The sequence below is a fragment of the Nicotiana tabacum genome, chromosome 13, assembly GCF_000715075.1.
Source record: "Nicotiana tabacum cultivar K326 chromosome 13, ASM71507v2, whole genome shotgun sequence".
Taxonomy (NCBI): Eukaryota; Viridiplantae; Streptophyta; class Magnoliopsida; order Solanales; family Solanaceae; genus Nicotiana; species Nicotiana tabacum.
In genome coordinates, this window is record NC_134092.1 from 117956832 (window position 1) to 117978789 (window position 21958).

Genomic DNA, 21958 nt, shown 5'->3' on the forward strand with positions numbered 1-21958 from the left:
TTTAACTAGTGAGTCTTGACTGTACCTCGTCTCTACTCCATTGAGGTTAGTCTTGATACTTACTAGGTACCGACCGTGGTGTACTCATACTATACTTCTGCACATTTTTGTGCAGAGACAGGTATTGGAGATAGCGAACTTAGGCAGAGTAAAGCGGGATCGTAAGGATTCAAGGTAGAGCTGCTTAGTCATCGCAGTCCCTTGGAGTCTTTCCATTTTATTGTACTGTTGATTTCTTATTCGATCAGTACTATATATTCGATCCTCGAGATAACTTCATGTATTCAGTTAGAGTTCGTGACTCAGTACTACTAGTCTTGGGAGGTTGTTATATTCATATTTGTTCCGCTGTTAGTTTCTATTTTAAAAAAAGACTTGAATTGTAATTAAAATTGGCTTACTTAGTCTTAGAGACTAAGTGTCATCACGACGCTTGAGGTGGGATTTTGGGTCGTGACAGCCTGTTACTGGACCAGCCCTCCAAAAGACTCTAGCCCAGTTTCTGAGCATGTTCAGCACCTTGGCTCAGACATGATTGATACCCCTTGCTCCTGCCATATCTCAGGCCGGGGTAGGAGCATAGATTCCCGTCGCCGGTACCCCAGAGCAGCGGGCATACGAGTTGGATAGTCTGGCTGAGGCAACTTCATTCACTTGGACTCAGTTCTCAGATATGTTTTTGAGGGAGTATGTTCCCTAGAGTCTCAGGGATGCTTGGCGTGCAAAGTTTGAGCATTTGCGCCAGGGTGCTATGACCGTGTCAGAGTATGCGATCTGATTTAGTGATCTAGCCAGGCATGCACTAGCCTTGGTTGCTACAGTTCGAGAGCGGGTTCGTCGGTTTATTGAGGGACTCAACCCCAGCATCAGATTGAGCATGGCCCGAGAGTTGGAGATGGATATTGCGTACAAGTAGGTAGTAGGAATTGCTAGGAGGTTAAAGGGTTTGTTGACTCGGGATAGAGAGGAGAGAGAGGCCAAGATATCTCAAGAGTCTGGCACTTACAGTGGTACACGTGCCCCAGCGACAGCTCGTCAGGGCAGGGGTTATATGGGTCGCCATGTTCATTCAGCACTTCCATTTGCCAACGGTGCTCCGGCTACTACTAGGCCCCAGGATCCTTATTATGCACTGCTAGTAGCTAGTGTGCCTCTTGTACGGGGTGCTTTTAGTGGTTATTCCAGTTGATCAGGACCGAGCCAGTCGCAGCAGCCACATCCTCCGAGAGCTTGTTTTGAGTGTGGCGACAATCGTCATTTGCACTGCGTGCTCTACCAGGTCCTCAAGCTATGGTTACAGCACCAGCTACCACCCCACCTGTACAACCAGTTAAAGGTGGAGGTCAGACAGGTATAGGTCACCCTAGAGGGGGGGGCAGGCCAGATATTATGCCCTTCCTACCAGGACGGAGGCAGTTACATCTGATGCTATCATCACAGGTACCGTTCCAGTCTATCATAGAGATGCATCAGTCTTATTTGATCCAGGCTCCACTTATTCCTATATGTCATCTTATTTTGCTTCGTATTTGGGTATATCCCGTGATTCTCTTATTTCACCTATTTGTGTATCAACACTCGTGGGTGATTCTATTGTTGTTGACCGTCTGTATCGGTCGTGTTTGATTGTTATTAGTGGTTTTGAGACCAGGGTCGATTTATTATTGCTCAGTATGGTGGATTTCGATGTTATTTTGGGCATGGATTGGTTGTCGCCCTATCACGCTATCCTTGATTGTCATTCCAAGACAGTGACGTTGTATATGCCAGGTCTACCGTGGCTAGAGTGAAGAGGTACCTTGGATCATGTTCCTAGCAGGGTTGTCTCATTTCTTAAGGCTCATCGAATGGTTAAGAAGGGGTGTGATGCATATCTGTCCTATGTGAGAGATGTTAGTATTGATACTCCTACAGTTGAGTTAGTTCCGATAGTGAGGGACTTTGTAGAGGTATTTCCAACAGATCTTCCGGGAATGCCGCCCGACAGAGATATTAACTTTGGCATTGATTTGTTACCGGGCACTCAGCCCATTTCTATCCCACCTTATTGTATGGCCCCAGCAGAGTTGAAGGAGTTAAAGGAACAGTTGCAAGAGTTGCTCGATTAGGGCTTCATTCGACCCAGTGTGTCGCCTTGGGGTGCTCCTGTCTTGTTTGTGAAGAAGAAGCATGGTTCTATGCGAATGTGTATCGTTTATCACTAGTTGAACAAGGTTACAGTGAAGAACAGGTATCCATTGCCACGTATTGATGACCTATTCGATCAGATTCAGGGTGCCAGAGTGTTCTATAAGATCGACTTGCGTTCAGGCTATCATCAGTTGAAGATTCGGGAGCCATATATCCCAAAGACTGCTTTCAGGACTCGGCATGGTCACTACGAGTTCCTTGTGATGTCTTTTGGGCTGACCAAAGCCCCAACATCATTCATGCACTTGATGAACAATGTATTTCATCCCTATCTTGAGTCCTTCATCATTGTGTTTATTGGTGACATTCTGGTGTACTTCCGGAGTCGGGAGGATCATGAACAGCACTTGAGAACTGTGCTTCAAAACTTGAGGGAGAAGAAGTTATATGCAAAAATTTTGAAATGTGAATTCTGGCTAGATTCAGTGGCATTTTTGGGTCATGTAGTATCGAGTGAGGGGATCAAGGTAGATCCAAAGAAGATTGAAGTAGTGCAGAGTTGGCCTAGACCATCCTCAGCTACAGAGATCCGGAGTTTTCTTGGCTTGGCGGGGTATTACCGTCGATTTGTATAGGGTTTCTAGATTCTCTCCCTAAGTGCGGCTGCAACGACTCTTTGTCTCTTAGCTCGATCTTGGTCAGTTTTGGTGTTGGTCGATCTCTAGATCTCGAGCTCGATATTGATTCGAGCTTGATACTGACTCGGGCTCGGTATTGATCAGTCTCTGGCTCTGAGCTTGATAACACTACTTCATATCATAGCTCGATATTGACTCGAGCTCGATACTGACTCTAGCTCGATATTGATTGATCCCTGAATCTTGAGCTCGATAACCTGGCTTTACTTCTTATCTCGATGTTACAATGACGACCCTCGATTCATCATGTTCCAATCTCGACCAATTACACAGAGGACAAACTCGGATTTGACCGTATATAAATAGTCCTCTTGTTTCTCGGAAAGAATATGACGAGAAACGATATGACTAGATATACATTGGCATCTGCATCGAGCCCGACCATGACGTACGTGATAAATGTCCCATCAGTTCAGTTACCAAGGCATTAAACGTGCGTCAGACGATGGTCGGCCACTGCTGATATTGAACCGTCATTGCCAAATATATAAATAGCTCCTATCTTCACCATTTTTTACTTTTAAATTTCCAATCTCCAAATCTACTAAGTTCGTTTTTGCATCTTCTGAGTTCTGCATCTGCAAATCTACGATCTTCACTGTTAACCTCTTCATAGAGCACCAAATCTTATCATCTCTCTCTGTTTTTAACTTCAAATCCAAATGGCAAAAACATCAAAAATTGTTCCTCAAAAAGAAAACACTTCTTCATCGCGGCCGGTCGGCGACAAAACACTGGTGGAGACACGACCTGAGAAATGTGTTCCCGGGGGGTGTGTCCTCACTTATGATTTTAAGACCGATAAAACCTTGTCGGTTCCTAGTTGATGCGAGCTAGTATCGAGGTATATATGCTCGATAACTGAGGGATACCTTAAGTAGGTAAGGAAAGATTGCAACTGGGAGAGCAAAGAAGTGGTGATCCCGATTCCCGAAGAAGATATCACCACCCATGTGGAAGGGTTTCTAAGTGTTTACAGTTACCCTTTCATGTTGGGCCCCCTCGACCCCGTTGTCGTTGATTTTTTCCGTCAGTATCAAATACCCCTGGGCCAAATCCATCCTTCCTTTTGGTGAATTGTTATTCTGCTCCGATTCTTCGTGAGCAAAATTGAGGGGATGCCTTTTACCCTCGACCACCTCATCAGGTTGTACAGCCCACGCCTCTACCGAGGTGGGTTAATAAAACTCTAATGTTGGGCTACCAAAGTGTTGTTCTCGAGCATAGACGAGGATAAGGACCGAGGTGGGATGGGCCAGTTCATTCGAGTGAAGACTTCCGATCTAATCCCGGCCGAGAAGATGCTTATTTATTGTTTTGCTCCTTTGTTTCTTTCTCATCAATATCCTTTTCCATGATGCAGCGGTTGCTTGGATACCCGGTGCAATTCCTAACCTTAAGAGTTGGGTTCGGGACCTGGCCTTGATCTCTACGTATGTTGAGCACTCGTGGCGCGATTTATCAAAGGGCCGATGGGAGGCCAAAACTCATAGTAAGCCTCTTTCCCACGTCTTTGATGATTTTGTTAAAGCATTTCTTACTTATTTTTTTTTATACAGGCCTTGGTAAAGATGCTATTGTGAGGCCCCTATCTGGTGAGGAGGAGACTTCGATCCCAGCACCGAAACCGACGAAGGACAAAAAAAGGAAAAAGATCTCAACCTCCAAGAATCCAAAACCTTAGAAGAAGGTGGCTCGTAAGCATAGGAAGAACATCATCCTCTTGACCGAAGACTATGTCCGGCGTCTAAGGGATGAAGACGAAGAAGAGGAAAAAGACGACTCCGGGCTGGTGGCCCGAGTGAAAATTAGCATCGAGGCCCCAAAGGCTACTGAATCGGTGAAGGCTGTAGAGATCTCATCTCGATATGAGGGAGTCTCGAGAAGAGACTTGGGCGAAGTCCCCGAGTCATCGAAGATTGAGGATGCCTTCCACTATAATGAGCCAACGGTGGGTATAGCTGCAGGGGCTGATATGGAGGCCCCCCGAGATGGAGAGAACTCCCCAAGTGATCCACTCCGGGCGATAAAAATTGGTGGCTCCCCGCTACTCCCCTCATTTTTTGAGGAGATGATTCAAGAGGCTCGGGCCTTGAAGACCCTCTCCATCGAAGGAGGACACGGAAGGGAAGCTCCCTTCCGTGATTATTTTACTGGGGTCGAAGATGCTACTGGCCTGAGCGACTTAGAGGTCTCGAGGAAAGACTCGAGCTAGGCATCGAGCCTATTTATCGAAGCGCAACAAGATTTGAGTTGGGTAAGCCTTAACTCCCCTTGTTGGTGTTAATACCTGCATTCATTTTTCTCTTCCTGTCTAACTTTTTTTCTTCTTTCTGTGTAGGCCTCGACGCTTCATCGGGAAGTATTTTTTTGGTCTCGAGCTGAGCTGAGTCGGTGTGGGGCCGACCTCCGAGGGCTTACGTAGGAGAGGAATGCCCTTAAACTTCTCTGTGGGAAAAAAGAAGAGGAGACCAAGGACCTCCGAGCCGAGTTGGCCAAGGCTCACCAAGATGAGTCCAACCTGATCAAGCAAGTAATGAAAATCCTAAAAGCTCATAGGCTCGATTCGGGAACGGTGGCTAACATTTCAGTCTCACAGCTGCAGCAGAAGATCTGGATGATCGGGCAGCTCCGCGAGGAGGTCGCGAAACCAATATCCTCGCCTTTGTCAATAAAGGGATCGGGCTCAGGAGGAGAACGAGATACCAAATAGCAATCACAGACATCAGCTTCAACCCAACCAGATAACCAGAAGATCGAAGAAGATGATAATCAGAGGGTACCTCGATCCTTCATGATTCTCGATGACTCAAACGCCACCAAATCAACAATTAAGGAATTGGAGCAAGTCACACTAATTGAGCAGTGGCCCGAACAAAAGGTATACCTGGGAACGGGATTGAGCCCCGAACTCAGGAAGAAACTTGTTCAATTTCTTATCCATAACATTGATTGTTTTGCCTGGTCCCATTTAGATATAATAGGTATTCCCCTGGACCGGTGAAGCAAAAAAGAAGACCCCAGTCCGAGGTAAAACACGCATTCATAAAAGACGAGGTAACCAAACTTCTCAAGATAGGATCCATTCGGAAGGTGAAATATCCCAAATGGTTAGCCAATATAGTTATAGTGCCTAAAAAAGGAAACAAACTTAGAATGTGTGTGGACTATAAGGATTCAAACAAAGAATGCCCCAAAGATTCTTTTCTGCTTCCCAACATCGATCGCATGATCGATGCCACGATCGGTCACGAGATCCTCACTTTTTTCGATGCCTATTCCGGGTATAATCAAATCAAGATGAACCCGGAAGACCAGGAAAAGACTTCATTTGTCACCAAATATGGAACATATTGTTATAATGTGATGCCCTTCGAGCTAAAAGATGTAGGGGCTACTTACCAATGCCTAGTAAATAAAATGTTCGAAGAACAAATAGGTAAATCAATGAAAGTTTATATTGATGACATGCTAGTTAAGTCCTTGCGTGCAGAGGACCATCTGAACCATTTGCAGGAAATGTTCGAGATTTTGAGGAAATACAACATGAAGCTCAACCCCGAAAAATGTGCTTTCGGGGTCGGTTCGGTCAATTTCCTCACCTTCATGGTGTCAAATCGGGGACTCGAGATTAACCCCGATAAAATCAATGGCATCGAAGACATCACCATCGTGGACAACGTGAAAGCTGTACAGAGGCTAACGGGATGGATTGCGGCCTTAGGTCGATTCATTTCGAGATCATCAGATCGAAGTCAAAAATTTGTTTCCCTACTCAAAAAGAAGAAATATTTCGCTTGGACCCTGGAATGCCAACAGGCATTAGACGAAATAAAACAATATCTGTCGAGCCCACCACTACTTCACACTCCAAAAATAGACGAAAAACTTTTCTTATACTTGACAGTATCGGAAATCGCAGTAAGCGGTGTCCTAGTTCGGGAAGAGCAAGGTACGCAATTTCCTATTTATTATATAAGTCGAACCTTAGGAGAAGCAGAAACTAGATATCCACACCTAAAAAAATTGGCACTTGTACTGATAAGCGCCTCTAGAAAGTTATGACCGTACTTTCAATGTCACCCCATATGCATATTAACGACTTACCCACTTCGAAATATTTTTCACAAGCCCGAACTATCAGGCCTACTGGCCAAATGGGCTGTCAAACTCAGTGGGTACGATATCGAATATCAAACCCGTACGGCCATCAAGTCTCAAATTTTAGCAGACTTCATGGCCGATTTCATGCCAACCCTCATACCCGAAGTCGAAAAAGAACTCCTGTTGAAATCGAGTACGTCATTGAGGGTATGGACCCTTTTTACAGACGGGGCTTCGAACGTAAAGGGGTCCGGACTAGGCATAGTTTCAAAGCCACCCGCGGGTAACACTATTAGGCAGTCTATTAAAACTACGAGGTTGACTAACAATGAGGCCGAGTATGAGGCCATGATTGCAGGTCTCGAGCTAGCTAAAAACTTGGGAGCAAAAGTCATTGAAGCCAAATATGACTCTTTGTTGGTGGTAAGTCAAGTAAACAAAACCTTCGAAGTTCGAGAAGATAGACTGCAAAGGTATTTGGACAAACTACATGTCACTTTGCACCATTTCAAACAATGGACTTTACAGCATGTTCCACGAGAGCAAAACAGTGAGGCGGATGCACTTGCAAATTTGGGATCATCGATCGAGGAAGGTGACTTGAGCTCGGGGACTGTCGTTCAACTCTCGAGATCCGTGATCGAAGAAGGTCACTCCGAGATAAATTCTATGAGCTTAACTTGGGATTGGAGAAATAAGTATATTGAATACTTAAAGAACGAAAATCTCCCATCGGACCCTAAAGATTCAAGGGCCCTACGAAGTAAATCTGCTCGATTCACGTTGGCTTCAGATGGAACGCTATACCGAAGGACGTTCGATGGACCATTGGCAGTATGCTTGGGTCCAGGAGATACCGATTACATCTTACGTGAGGTGTACTAGGGCACTTGTGGGAATCACTCCGGTGCCGATCTATTTGTCCGAAAAATAATCAGGGTAGGGTATTATTGGATCGAAATGGGCAAAGATGCGAAGGAATTTGTTCGAAAATGTGACAAATGTCAAAGGTTTGCACCAATGATACATCAACCCGGAGAGCAACTTCACTCGGTTCTATCCCCATGGCCATTCATGAAATGGGGAATGGATATCGTCGGCCCTCTGCCATCGACCCCAGGTAAAGCTAAATTCATTTTATTTATGACTGACTATTTCTCTAAATGGGTTGAAGCACATGATTTCGAGAATGTAAGAGAGAGAGAAGTTATAGACTTTATCTGGGATCATATCGTATGCCGATTCGGGATACGTGCCGAAATAGTATGTGACAATGGGAAACAATTTGTGGACAATAAAGTGACGAAATTCTTCGAAAATGACAAAATAAGAAGGATATTATCAACACTGTATCACCCCAGTGGGAACGGACAGGCCGAATCAACGAACAAAACTATTATTCAAAACCTAAAAAAGTGGCTGAACGACACTAAAGGAAAGTGGAAAGAAATCCTACCCGAAGTCCTTTTGGAATATCGAACGACGTCAAAATCCAGTACTGGGGCAACCCCGTTCTTCTTAGTATATGGGTCCGAAGCATTGATACTAGTCGAAGTCGGAGAACCCAGTACCAGATTTAGATACAGGACAGAAGAATCAAATAACGAGGCTATGAATACTAGCCTCAAATTATCGGACAAAAAACGAGAAGCTACTCTCGTCCAATTGGCCGCCCAAAAGCAACGAATCGAAAGATATTATAATCGAAGAACCAAGCTCCGCCATTTCAAGACCGGGGTCTTAGTGCTAAAGAAAGTCACCCTCAATACCCGAAATCCGAACGAAGGAAAACTAAGACCAAACTGGGAAGGACCATATCAGGTTCTCGAGAACGTCGAAAAGGGATCATATCTAAAATGATACTACTGCTAAGGTACGACCCCCCCCCCCAATATTCATTTACATTTCAAAACTGACCCCTGCAGAAGTCCGATCAAGAGCTAAGATGGATCCTTTAACACGAAGCCTTAAGATCTGAAAGCACGTGTTGCACTCTTAATAAGGCAACCAATGATCGTGCTGCGCTTACAATAGTATCCGAGGCCCCTTTACAATCGACCTCGAATACTGGGTGGACATTAGCCCTCGAATATATCAAATTCTGATGCAAGAAAGTTATTTCGCAACAATGGGTTTCCAATAGGAAAAGTTGTAAGAGCCAAATGGTCAAAACGAACCATGCTCATGTAGTTGGGCCGAACCCAGACACGAAATATAAACACATGTATAGTGACTTGCAAAGAAAGTTCTCCTCTTTGCCAACATCTTATGTCCAAGAAAATTCCTCTATTTGGAGATCTATTATGCAAACAGAATTAAGATAAACTTGACCACTAAGCCTACGGGCTACTTTTATCTCGAGTTCGAGCAAGCACTCACTCGACCATTATGCCTACGGGCTACATTACTTTGAGTTCGAATTATTCACTCGACTACTACGCCTACGGGCTACTTTTATTTCGAGTTTGAATCATTCACTCGACTACTAAGCCTACATGCTACTTTTATCTCGAGTTACAGAAAGCTCTCACTCGACCATTACGCCTATGGGCTACATTACTTTGAGTTCGAATCTTTCACTCTACTACTACGCCTACGGGCTACTTTTATTTTGAGTTCGAGCAAGCACTCACTCGACCACTATGCCTACGGGATACATTACTTTAAGTTCTAATCATTCACTCAACTACTAAGCCTACGGGCTACTTTTATCTCGAGATCGATCAAGAACTCACTCGACTATTGCACCTACTGGATACATTACTTCGAGTTCGAATCATTCACTCGACTACTACGCCTACGGGCTACTTTTATTTCGAGTTCGAGCAAGCACTCACTCGACCATTACGCCTACGGGCTACATTACTTCGAGTTCGAATCATTCACTCGACTACTAAGCCTACGGGCTACTTTCATTTCGAGTTCGAGCAAGCACTCACTCGACCATTATGCCTACGAGCTACATTACTTCGAGTTCGAATCATTCACTCGACTACTAAACCTACGGGCTACATCACTTCAATTTTGAGTAAGCACTCGCTCTATTATAAAGGCTACGAAGTCTAAATTTGATTAAGTTGTTTAAATCCTTGTGAAAACATTCATAAGGCATGAATAAAGTCTTCACAAAATAGAAGCAAGTCGGCAAAATTGTCTATATACAAATTTGTCTACATAATTGATTACAACAAAAAAATTAAGGACTAAGCTTCCTGGTCATCCTCAGGAGCAGTCTCTTCTCTATCGGGCTCCCCACCATTCTCGGATCCACTCTTACTCCCATCATCATCATCATCATCGGAAACTAGGGCTTCAGCATCGGCTTCGAGTTCTTTGGGCCTTTTTATCTCTTCAGCGAGATCGAAACCACGAGCATGGATCTCCTCGAGGGTTTCCCTCCAAGATCAACACTTAGCAAGTTCGGTGACCCAATGTGCTCGAGTATCATCGGTCTCGGCTTCCTCTCTTGCTTGGACCTGGGCAGCTTCAACATCGGCCCGATAGACAGCCACGAGTGCATTCGCATTGGCCTTTGCCTTTTCGGTATCAGATTCAGCCTTGGCAAGTGCAGAGGCTAACCGAGCCTCGAGCTCCTCTATTCTTCTTGCTTGAACCAGGCCTTTTTTCTTCATTCTCTGAAGTTGGGTTTCGGCCAATGATAACTGGGTTCGAGCAGTTTCTTTCTTTGCAACAAAGAGGTCCATACTTGTTTCCACTGCAAAGACTCCGCTTTAATCATGTCGACCTCCTCACAAAGCTTCCCGATCATCTCAATGTTTTGCTGCAACTATGAGACCGAAAATTTAGCCATCGTTCCGATATCAAGCCCATAGGCTTTTAAAAATATCATTACCTGCTCAGACAAGTCGGTCTGATCTCGATAAGCCTTGGCCAACTCAGCTCGGAGGTCTTTTATTTCCTCTCATCAGTAACCCGTTGAAGGTCGGCCTCATATCGACGCAGCTTATTTTGGGACCGAGAACACGTTTCTCGATGAACTGCCACTGCCTACAAAGAAACAAGAAACGAAGTTAACAAAAAGTAAACATAAAGATAGTACCGACAAAATATTTTTAAGGCTTACATGATTCAAAGCCTGCCTCACCCCGTGAAAAAGATCCGATTCATCACCAATACCGGCAACGTCCTCGATACCAGTAAACAGGACAGGAAAGGGATCCTCTCCATCGTGAGGCCTGCATAGATCGAGGGCCCCCAGAGCTTGCGCTTCTCAAATCACCCCTGCGGAAAAAGCGGGAAAGATGGCCGAATCTTCGATTGCTGCTGCCCCAAATGAATCACTTGGAGCATTCCCTTCGGTTTGAAGGGATTCGAGGGCCCTTTCAGACATATCCTCCATCCGTTGGTTCCGATGAGATGCGCCTTCGATCTTCAATAATTCAGGGATTCCACCCGAATCTTTCTCTGGTATGTCCTCAGTTCGAGGCGGAGCCTCATGAAGTATCATCGATCCAGCTGCCGATGGGGCATCGGTAGTTCTCTTCGTTCGGGCTGCCAGTGCGGACCCATTGTTTTCTTCTTCTTCTTCTTCTTCTTTTTCTTCTTCTTCTTCTTCTTCTTCTTCTTCTTCTTCTTCTTCTTCAATGTAGAACTGATTCCACGGTCAAAGGAATGCCATTCTTGTTCGGATACGAGCCGACGTCTTCTTCGATTTTGGATCTTCGGGAACGGTGGCTCTTTTCCTTTTATTTTACCTTCACCGGCTTTGGGACAGAGGCCGAAGTTTCTTCCTCGTTGGACAAAAGGCTCAAAATCGCATCTTTGCCCAAACCTGCATATGGAAAATTTTATTAAAATATTTCGAAACCACCTCGTTCGAATTATCAAAGAGTACGAGAAAGTGGCTTACCATGATTTTTGGCCTCCCACCGACCTTTTGACAAATCACGCCATGAGCGTTCGGCGTATGTGGAGGTCTAAATAAGAGCTCGTACCCAGTTCTTGAGATCAGGAACTACTCCGGGCATCCAGGGAACCGCTACATCACAAAAAGAAGAGTGTCGATGAGAAAAGAAATGAAAGAACAAAATAGAAAGCAACAACAGGATAACACTTACGTTTCATATTCCACTCCTGGGGAAAGGGCATCTTTTCGGTCAGAATCAGGTCCGAAGTCCTCATTCGAACGAACCTGCCCATCCAGCCCAGATCCTTATCCTCGTCAATGCTCGAGAATAGAGCCTTACTAGCCCGACGCTTAAGTTTTATTAACCCTCCTAAAAAAAGTCGAGGACGGTACAATTAGATAAGATGGTCGAGGGCGAACGACATCCCCTCGATTTTGCTCACAAAGTATCGGATCAAGATAACGATCCGCCAAAAAGAAGGATGGACCTGGCCTAGGGTTATTTGGTATTGACGACAGAAGTCAATAATAACGGAATCGAGGGGACCTAACGTGAAAGGGTAAGTATACACATTCAAAAACCCTTTCACGTAAGAAGTGATATCTTCGTCAGAAGAAGGAATCATTATTTCTTTTTTATCGCAATTGCAATCTTTCTTTAGCTGTTTGAGGTGCTTCTCGATTATCGAACATATGTACCTCGATACTGGCTCACATTGGCCAGGGACCGATGAGCCTTTATTGACCTTAAAATCAGAAGTAAGAACACACGGCCTGGGAACGCACTCCTCAGGCTGTCATTCTGCCGGTGTCTCAATTGTGGCACATTGTGAAGATGAAGCCTTCTCTTTCTGAGGAATGATTTGTGATGTTTTCACCATTTTCGAATTCAAAGGTGAGGAATAGAAGAAAGTGACAAAGATTTGGTAGAATTGAAGAGGGGCTTTTGCAAAAAGAAATCACAGATTTACGGGTAAAGTTAGAGAATACGAAAAGAGACTTGGGAAATTTGGAAGATTGAAGATGTAAAAGTGGTAAATGATAAAAGAAAGGGTCATTTATAGGTTTAAGCGATGGCGATTCAGTATCAGCGGTGGCCTACCACCATCTAACATGCATTAAATGCCTTGAAAAACTAAACTGACGGAACAACTATCGCATGCATCATGATCGAGCCCGATGGAAACGTCAAGTTATAATTCGATCAAGCCATTAAAAGATCATATCGTTTCTTACCACATTCTTTCTGAGAAACGAGGGGACTATCTGTATACGGTCAAAATAGATTTTGGCCTTCGCACATCTGCTCGAGTTCGAATGATAATCGATCGAAGTGAGACTTCGAGATGGTTTCCGAAGATGGAGCAAACAAGCCTCGAACCCGAGGGGCCGATCAATGTCGAGTTCGATATTGTTATTAAGATCGAATCCAAATCGAACTATGATGCAGAGTAAAGCTATCAAGCTTATGAGCTAGAGACCAACCAACATTGACCCCGAATCAATTCAAGGGTCCGAGTCGGAATCGAGCTTAAGACAAAGATCGAGAGCTCGAGTTAGAATCGGGCTCAAGCCGAGATCAAAAGCCCGAGTCAGATTGGACTTACAGACATAAGCCGTTACAATCCCACTAGATGAGAGAATCTTGGAAGGAATTGTGGAAAAGCTGATTTATCATGGATCTCCCACTGAGTATTTTTTAATTATATTTAAAGTAAGGTCCCTCTACTATAAAGAAGGGTTTTATCATTTCTGGAACGGGGGTTTTTGGCTTACATTGTAATTCAAGCACCATATTCTCCTATATTCAAGAGTTATTCTTTAAAGCTTCATTAATTGATTCATCTTGCTTATTTTTAGGAATCATCTTCTTTCCAACCTTGTTTATTTTGCATTCTTTACAGTCCATATTTGGTATTTCTATTTATCCTTACGATTTGTATTAAACTATACCACATATCCTTAGAACTACGTACAAATTCAACTCTACCCGCTTTTTCGGGTAAACAGGTAACTTAAACTTTGGATATATGGATTTGAAGTTTGGGGCTACCAAGCTAAATTTCATACAAAAATATCTGAAGTTTGTTTTCCCTATTATCTGAAGTTTGCTTGCACAAGTAATATGCCAAACGTCAGGTGAAATCCATAAACATTTATGCACTGCAGCTAGTATGAGTTAAACTGGGGTGGGGTGGGTGGTGGGTCCTAAAGTTGGCTATTCGTGCTCTTCCCCTAAAAATTTCCCGTATGATTAAACCAAAAACGAAATTTGAAACAAAAATTCTAACTTACAAGAAGAAAAAAAATGAATTATCCGACATCTTAAATGTCACGACCCAATTTCACCTATAGGTCGTGATGACGCCCAACACTACAGCTAGACAGGCCAACTTAATAAATTAAGCATATATTTACAAAATTTAAAACCAAAAAAATAATAAGACACCAAATTCTACCAATGTGTGTGCCAAGACCTGGTGTCACAAGTGTATGAGCATCTAGTAGATTATATAAAACCTCAAATACTGTTTGAAATAAAAATAGACAGAATGAAAAATACAAGGAGAGACACTAGTAGCTGCAGAATGGCTCAGAAAGGCAGCTCACCCCTGTGCCCCTGGATATTGTGGGTGTAAGATGATAGGTCCCCCACTAGTACTTGCCTCAGGTCCTGCACAAAAAATACAGCAAGTGTAGTATGAGTACGTAAACAACATGTACCTCGTAAGTATCAAGCCTAATCTCAAAGTGGTAGAGACGAGATGGCCGACTTTGACACTCACTATGGTTCAATAATAATAATTGAAATACGACTAGGATATTTAAATCAGCATGATTTACAAATTTTACAATAATTTATTTAAGCAGCGGAAATAATTCCTTCAAATGCAACAATTCTAAATATATTAATTAAATTCTTTAAATTCAAATAATTTCTAATTTATCAGTTAATCTTATTTATAGGAATAACAATTAATTCCTTTACAAGCAGGAATAATAATTCATTAAATTTCAAGGATTCTCCAATTTATCAATTAGCTTCGCAAGCTGGAATAATAATTAAAGTATCGTATAATTTTTATTATTAAGCATGATTTCTGCCGAGGACGTACGACCTGATCCAGAGTGTCGTGTATACTGTCGAGGGACGTGCGGCACGATCCATATATGCATCTATTCTGCCGAGGCGTTCGGCCCGCTCCACAAGAAAGGAGGACATTTTCTTATGTACCTCAGGAAGGAGAGTATATTTATTATAAGATAAATTCGGGAGGAGAACAATTTCTTTTAACAATTAATTAATTTAAACAGAAAATCAATCATATGAGATTTCCATCCTTTAATATCTTTATCTAACAATTCACAATATATTCATATATATATCAATTAATATTAATTAAACAAAGAATAATTCATAATATACACATCAAATAATTTAATTAATAAAGAATATAATTTACACAAGTAATTCATGCTTTGAGTCCTAAACTACCCGGAATTTAGCATTAATAGTAGCTACGCACGGACTCTCATCACCTCGTGCGTACGTTGCCCCTGCAATTAGCAACAATTATTCAATTTAATCCCTATGGGGTAATTTTTCCCTCACAAGATTAGACAAGAAACTTACTCGTCTCAAAGTCCACTTTTCGATTATCGCATCGCGTAAAATTCTCCATTCGATGCCGAAAAATCCAAAACTATCCAAAAGTTATATAAAATAATTAATATATGTTCAATAATTCGAAATTCATATATTAAATAAATTACCCTATCCAAAATGGTAAAATTCCTAAAATTCACCCCAGGCCCACATGCCCGGATTCCGAAAATATTCGGATGGAGACGTTACCCATAATCTTAGGAACATAAATATATGATTTTTATTAAGTTTCATAACAAATTTTATGGTTAAATCTCATTTTTGTCAAACACCTAGGTTTTCACCTAAATCCATTATTTTCACTAATTTACATGTTATAATCTACTAATAATCTATGTATGTAACTCATGTTATGTAGGAATTACTTACCTCAAAGTGTTAGGTGAAAACCCTCTTCCAAAAGCTCCAAGAATCGCCCAAGAGATGAAAAAAAAGTGAGATAAATGGCCTAAGTCGCGCATTAAATGAGCTGGGCACAGGCCTTTGATATCGCATTTGCGACACCTGGCTCGCAAATGCGAGGGTTGCAAATGCGACACAACTCTCGCAAATGCGAAGCTTGGCCTTCAGCTGCTGGGGTCGCAAATGCGACCAAAGAGTCGCAAATGCGAACTCTGCTGGGATCGCAAATGCATCAAATGTGTCGCAAATGCGAACACTGCCTAAGTCGGGCTTCTTCGCAATTGCGAAGCCCTTCTCGCAAATGTGAGGTTCGCCTTTGCGAACAATTTCTCGCATTTGCGAGACCTGCAACTGCTGCCAAGAAACACCAGAAAACTGATGTATTTTCATTCCTTCCGAACGTCCGAAACTCACTCGAGCCCTCGGGGCTCCACACTAACTATCCACACAAGTCTAATAACCTCATACAAACTCGCTCGAGCGATCACAATCCGGAAATAACATCAAAAACCAAGAATCAGACGCCAAAACGCATGAATTGACTTATGAATTCAAAAACTTCTAAAAAGACTTCTGCTCGTCCGATTCCTATCAAATCAACTCAGAATGACACCAATTTTTGCGTGCAAGTCTTAAATAACCATACGGAACTATTCCCGATCTCAGAATTCCATTCGGACCTCGGTATCACCAAAATCTACTCCAAACCAAATTTAAAAAACTTCAAAAACCTTCAAGAACCAACTTTCACTATTAGGCGCCGAAATGCTCCCGGGTCCCCCAATACCCGATCCGAACATACGCCCAAGTCCAAAATCATTATGCGAACCTATTAGAACCGTCAAAACCTCGATTCCGGGGTCGTTTTATCAACATGTTGACTGAAGTCAAACTTGTCCATTTAAAGCTAACTTAAGGAACCAAGTGTTCCGATTTCAACTCACACACTTCAAAATACCGAACCAACCATCCCTGCGAGTCATAAATTAATAAAAGCATGTTCAGGGAGTTTTATATTAAGGAACGAGTTTCTAAAAGTTAAAATGACCGGTTGGTTCATTACATTCTCCACCTCTTAAACAAACGTTCGTCCTCGAACGAGTTTAGAATAATACCTGGAGTGCTAAATAAGTTTGGATATTTGCTCCACATTTCCTCCTTGGCCTCCTAAGTCACTTCCTTGACTGGTTGGCCCCTCCACTGGACCTTTACTGTAGAAATTTTCTTGGACCTCAACTGGCGAACTTGTTGATCAACAATGGCAAATGGCTCTTCTTCATAACCCAAACTCTTATCTAGCTGAACAGTGCTGAAGTCCAACACATGTGATAGGTTAGCATGATACTTCCGGAGCATAGATACATGGAAAATCGGATGAACTCCCGATAGACTAGGAGGCAATGCAAGCTCATAAGCAACCTCCCCAACTCGTCTCAACACCTCAAATGAGCCTATAAACCTTGGGCTCAACTTGCCCTTCTTCCCGAATCTCATAATTCCCTTTATCGGTGAAACCTTCAAGAGAACGTTTTCACCTACCATAAATTATCACGCGCTTTCTGATCCGCATAACTCTTCTGTCTGGATTGTGCTGTACGAAGTCGCTCCCGAATCAACTTTACCTTTTCCAAGGCATCCCTTACCAAATCAGTACCATATAACTTAGCCTCACCGGGCTCAAACCATCCGATAGGTGAACGACATTAACGGCCATATAAAGCCTCAAATGGAGCCATCTCGATGCTGGATTGGTAACTGTTATTATAAGCAAACTCGGCCAAAGGCAGGAAACGATCCCACTGACCTCCAAAGTCAATCACACATGCCCTGAGCATATCTTCCAAAATCTAAACTGTCCGCTCTGACTGCCCATCGGTCTGCGGATGAAAGGCTGTGCTGAGCTCTACACTGGTCCCTAATTCACTTTGTACTGCTGTCTAGAAATGTGAAGTAAACTGAGGGCCTCTATCTGATATGATGGAAATTGGCACATCATGCAATCGAACTATCTCCTGAATATAAATATGGGCCAACCTCTCTGAAGTATACGTAGTCACAACAGGAATAAAATGTGTCGACTTGGTCAACCTATCAACAATCACCCAAACTGCATCAAACTTCCTCAAGGTCCGCGGCAACCCAACTATAAAGTCCATAGTAATTCGTTCCCATTTCCACTCTGGTATGGTCATCTGCTGAAGTAGGCCACCTGGCCTCTGGTGCTCATATTTAACTTGCTGGCAATTTAGACACTTAGCTACATACTCAACTTTGTCCTTTTTCATTTGTCACCACCAATAATGCTGCCTCAAGTCACGATACATCTTCGTAGCACCTGGATGAATAGAGTACCGAGAACTGTGTGCCTCCTCTAGGATGTTTTTCCTCAGTCCATCCACATTAGGAACACATAAACGATCCTGGAGTCGCAGAACACCATCCGCGCTAATAGCAACTTTCTTGGCACCACCCTGTAGTACCGTTTCTCGAAGAACCATTAAGTGTGGATCATCATACTGGTGATCCTTGATCTGCTCAAATAGTGAAGATTGGGCCACAACACATGCAAGAACTCGGCTGGGCTCTGAAATATCCAGCCTCACAAGTCTGTTAGCCAAGGAATGAATATCCAAAATTAATGGCCTCTCCTCTGCTGAAATGAAAGCCAAGCTACCCATACTCTCTGCCTTTCTACTCAAGGCGTCTGCAACCACATTTGCTTTGCCCGGATGATACAAGATAGTAATATCATAATCTTTTAGTTACTCAAGTCATCTGCGCTATCTCAGATTTAGGTCCCTCTGCTTGAACAAATGCTGCAAACTGCGATGATAAGTCTAAACTTCACAAGACACCCCATAAAGATAATGCCTCAAAATCTTTAGAGCGTGAACAATCGCAGCTAACTCCAAATCATGTACTGGATAATTCTTCTCGTGGGGCTTCAGCTGACGTGAAGCATATGCAATAACTCGCCCTTCCTACATCAATACACAACCCAATCCAATGCGTGAAGCGTCGCAATACACTATATACATTCCCGAACTAGAAGGTAACACTAACACTGGTGTTGTAGTCAATGCTGTCTTGAGCTTCTGAAAGCTTGACTCACAGTCATCGGATAATCGGAACTGAACACCCTTCTGGGTTAATTTGGTCAAAGGTGTTGCAATAGATGAAAAACCTTCCACGAATCGACGATAATAAACTGCTAAACCCAGATAAATCCTGATCTCAGTCGTCGAAGTGGGACGATGCCAATTCTAAATTGCCTCAATCTTTTTGGGATCAACTTTAATACCTTCGCCCGATACAATATGTCCCAAAAATGCTACAGACTCTAGCCAAAACTCACATTTAGAGAACTTAGCATATAACTTTTGTTCCCGCAATGTCTGAAGCACTACTCTCATATGCTGCTTATGTTCCTCCTTACTGCGCGAATAGATCAATATGTCATCAGTGAAGACAATGACAAATGAATCAATATATGGCCTGAATACCCTGTTCATCAGATCCATAAACGCCGCCGGGGCATTAGTTAAACCGAAAGACATTACCAGAAACTCATAATGACCATATCCAGTACGAAAAGCAGTTTTCGGAACATCCGAATCTTCAACTGATGATACCCCGACCTCAAGTCGATCTTAGAGAACACCCTAGCACCCTGCAACTGGTCAAATAGATCATCAATATACGGCAACAGGTACTTGTTCTTAATAGTGACTTTGTTCAATTGGCGATAATCAATACACATCGGCACTGTTCCATCCTTCTTTTTCACAAATAATACCGGTGCACCCCAAGGCGATACACTCGGTCTGATGAACCCTTTGGCTAGTAACTCTTCAAGTTGTTCTTTCAATATTTTCAATTCTTTCGGATCCATGCGATACGGTGGGATAGATATAGGCTGGGTATCTAGAGCCAAGTCAATACAAAAATCAATATCACGATCAGGTGGCATACCTGGAAGATCTGAAGGAAATACATTGGAGAACTCCTGAACTACTGGCACTGAATCAATAGCCGGAGTCTCTGCAGTAGTATCCCGAACATAGGCTAGATAAACCAAACAACCCTTCTCAACCATGTGTTGACCCTTTATAAAAGAAATAACCCGATTAAATGAACTAACCGATGAACCCTTCCACTCAAGCCTAGGCAAAGATGGAATAACCAAGGTAACAGTTTTGGCATGACAATCTAGAATAGCATGATATGGAGATAAACAGTCCATACCCAAAATAATTTCAAAATCGATCATCTCGAGCAATAAGAGATCTGCTCTAGTTTCATAACCACAGAATGTAATAATACAAGACCGGTAGATCCGGTTCACAATAACAGAATTGCCTACAGGAGTGGACACATAAACAAGAGGACTCAAGGACTCATGAGAAACACCCAGGAATGGAGCAAAGAGAGATGACACATATGAATACGTGGATCCTGGATCAAATAATACTGAGGCATCTTTGCCGCAAACAGAAATAATACTTGTAATCACGGTATCTGAGGCCTCTACATCTGGTCTAGCCGGAAAAGCATAGAACTGAGCTGGAGCACCAACTGGCTGGCCTCCGCCTGGCTGACCTTCACCTCTAGGACGAACCCTACCCACCTGTCCTCCACCTCTTGGTGGTCAGACTACTAGTGGAGCAACTGGTCCGGTAAGCATAGGCTGCTCACCTTGATGTACTGGTCTATCCCGAAGCCTGGGGAAAAACCTACGCATGTGACTGGGATCCCCGCACTCGTAACAACTCTTCGGTGCAATGGGCTGATGACTAAGAGTCTGGCCCTCGGGACCTGAATACCCTCTGGGAGGACCCTGAATAGCTGGTGGGCGGCAAGAACTCTCTGGTATAGCACTGAGATAAGGTCACACTGGAATACCCTGAGGAGGTGGTGGTGCTGGAAATAGGGGTATGTTGGACTGCCCCCTTAGAACTGACCTCTGCCCCCAGACGGAGCACTTCTGAACTCTCTAGAGTACCTGAACCGCTTATCTCTCATAATCTACTCTTGACTCCGCTGACGCACACCCTCAATCCTCCGGGCTATCTTCACAACTAGCTTATAAGAAGTACCCATCTCAACCTCTCAAGCCATAGTGGCCTGAATGCCAGTATGTAAACCGGCTACAAACCTCCGCACTCTCTCCGCCTCAGTAGGGAGTATCATTAGTGCACGGCAAGATAATTTAGAAAACCTCGCATCATAATCAATCACTGACATCTGACCCTACTGGAGCTGCTCAAACTAAAACCGCAAATCTTTCCTCTGGGAGGGTGGAATATACCTGTCCAGGAAGATATAGGTGAACCTGTCCCAAGTCATGGGAGGAGAATGTGCTGGTCTACCAAGAACATAAGACTACCACCATCTACGGGCTCTGCACTCTAGTTGAAAAGTAGTGAAGTCAACCCCATGAGATTCCAATATCCTCATGTTGTGTAGTCTATCCCTGCAACGATCAATGAAGTCCTGTGGATCCTCATGTCGCTCACCCCCGAAGACAGGAGGATGTAGTCTAGTCCATCAGTCCAATAATTTATGAGGATCGGCGGCTATAGCTGGCCTGGGCTCAGGTATAGCTGCTGCCACTAGCTGGGCTCCCCCCACGGGTAGGGCACCCTGTGTCTGATATAAAGCAGCTGCCTGTCCATTAGCCTGCACGGTAGGGGTCTGTGCTCCCCCGCCCGCCTGAGATGTGGCTGGATCGGCCGGAAATAAACCGGCCTGAGTCATATTGTCCATGAACTGCATCATACGACCCATGACATCCTGAAATCCCGGTGTAGATGTGAACTCCACCGGAGCTGGCTCTACCATAGGCACCTCATCCTATTCCTCAACAATGGGGTTCTCTGCTGGACCCACTGGCGGCATAACTGGAACAGTCCTGGGATGTCCTCGTCCTCTACCACGGGCTGGAGCACTCCCTCGGCCTCTGCCTCGGCCTCTAGCAACTGGGGGAGTAACTTTTCCCTGGCCTGGAACCTCATCCGAGCGCGGTCTCACCATCTGAGAGAGAATAAGAGAAGTATAATTAGAACTACATCAATTGCATGATGGAATATG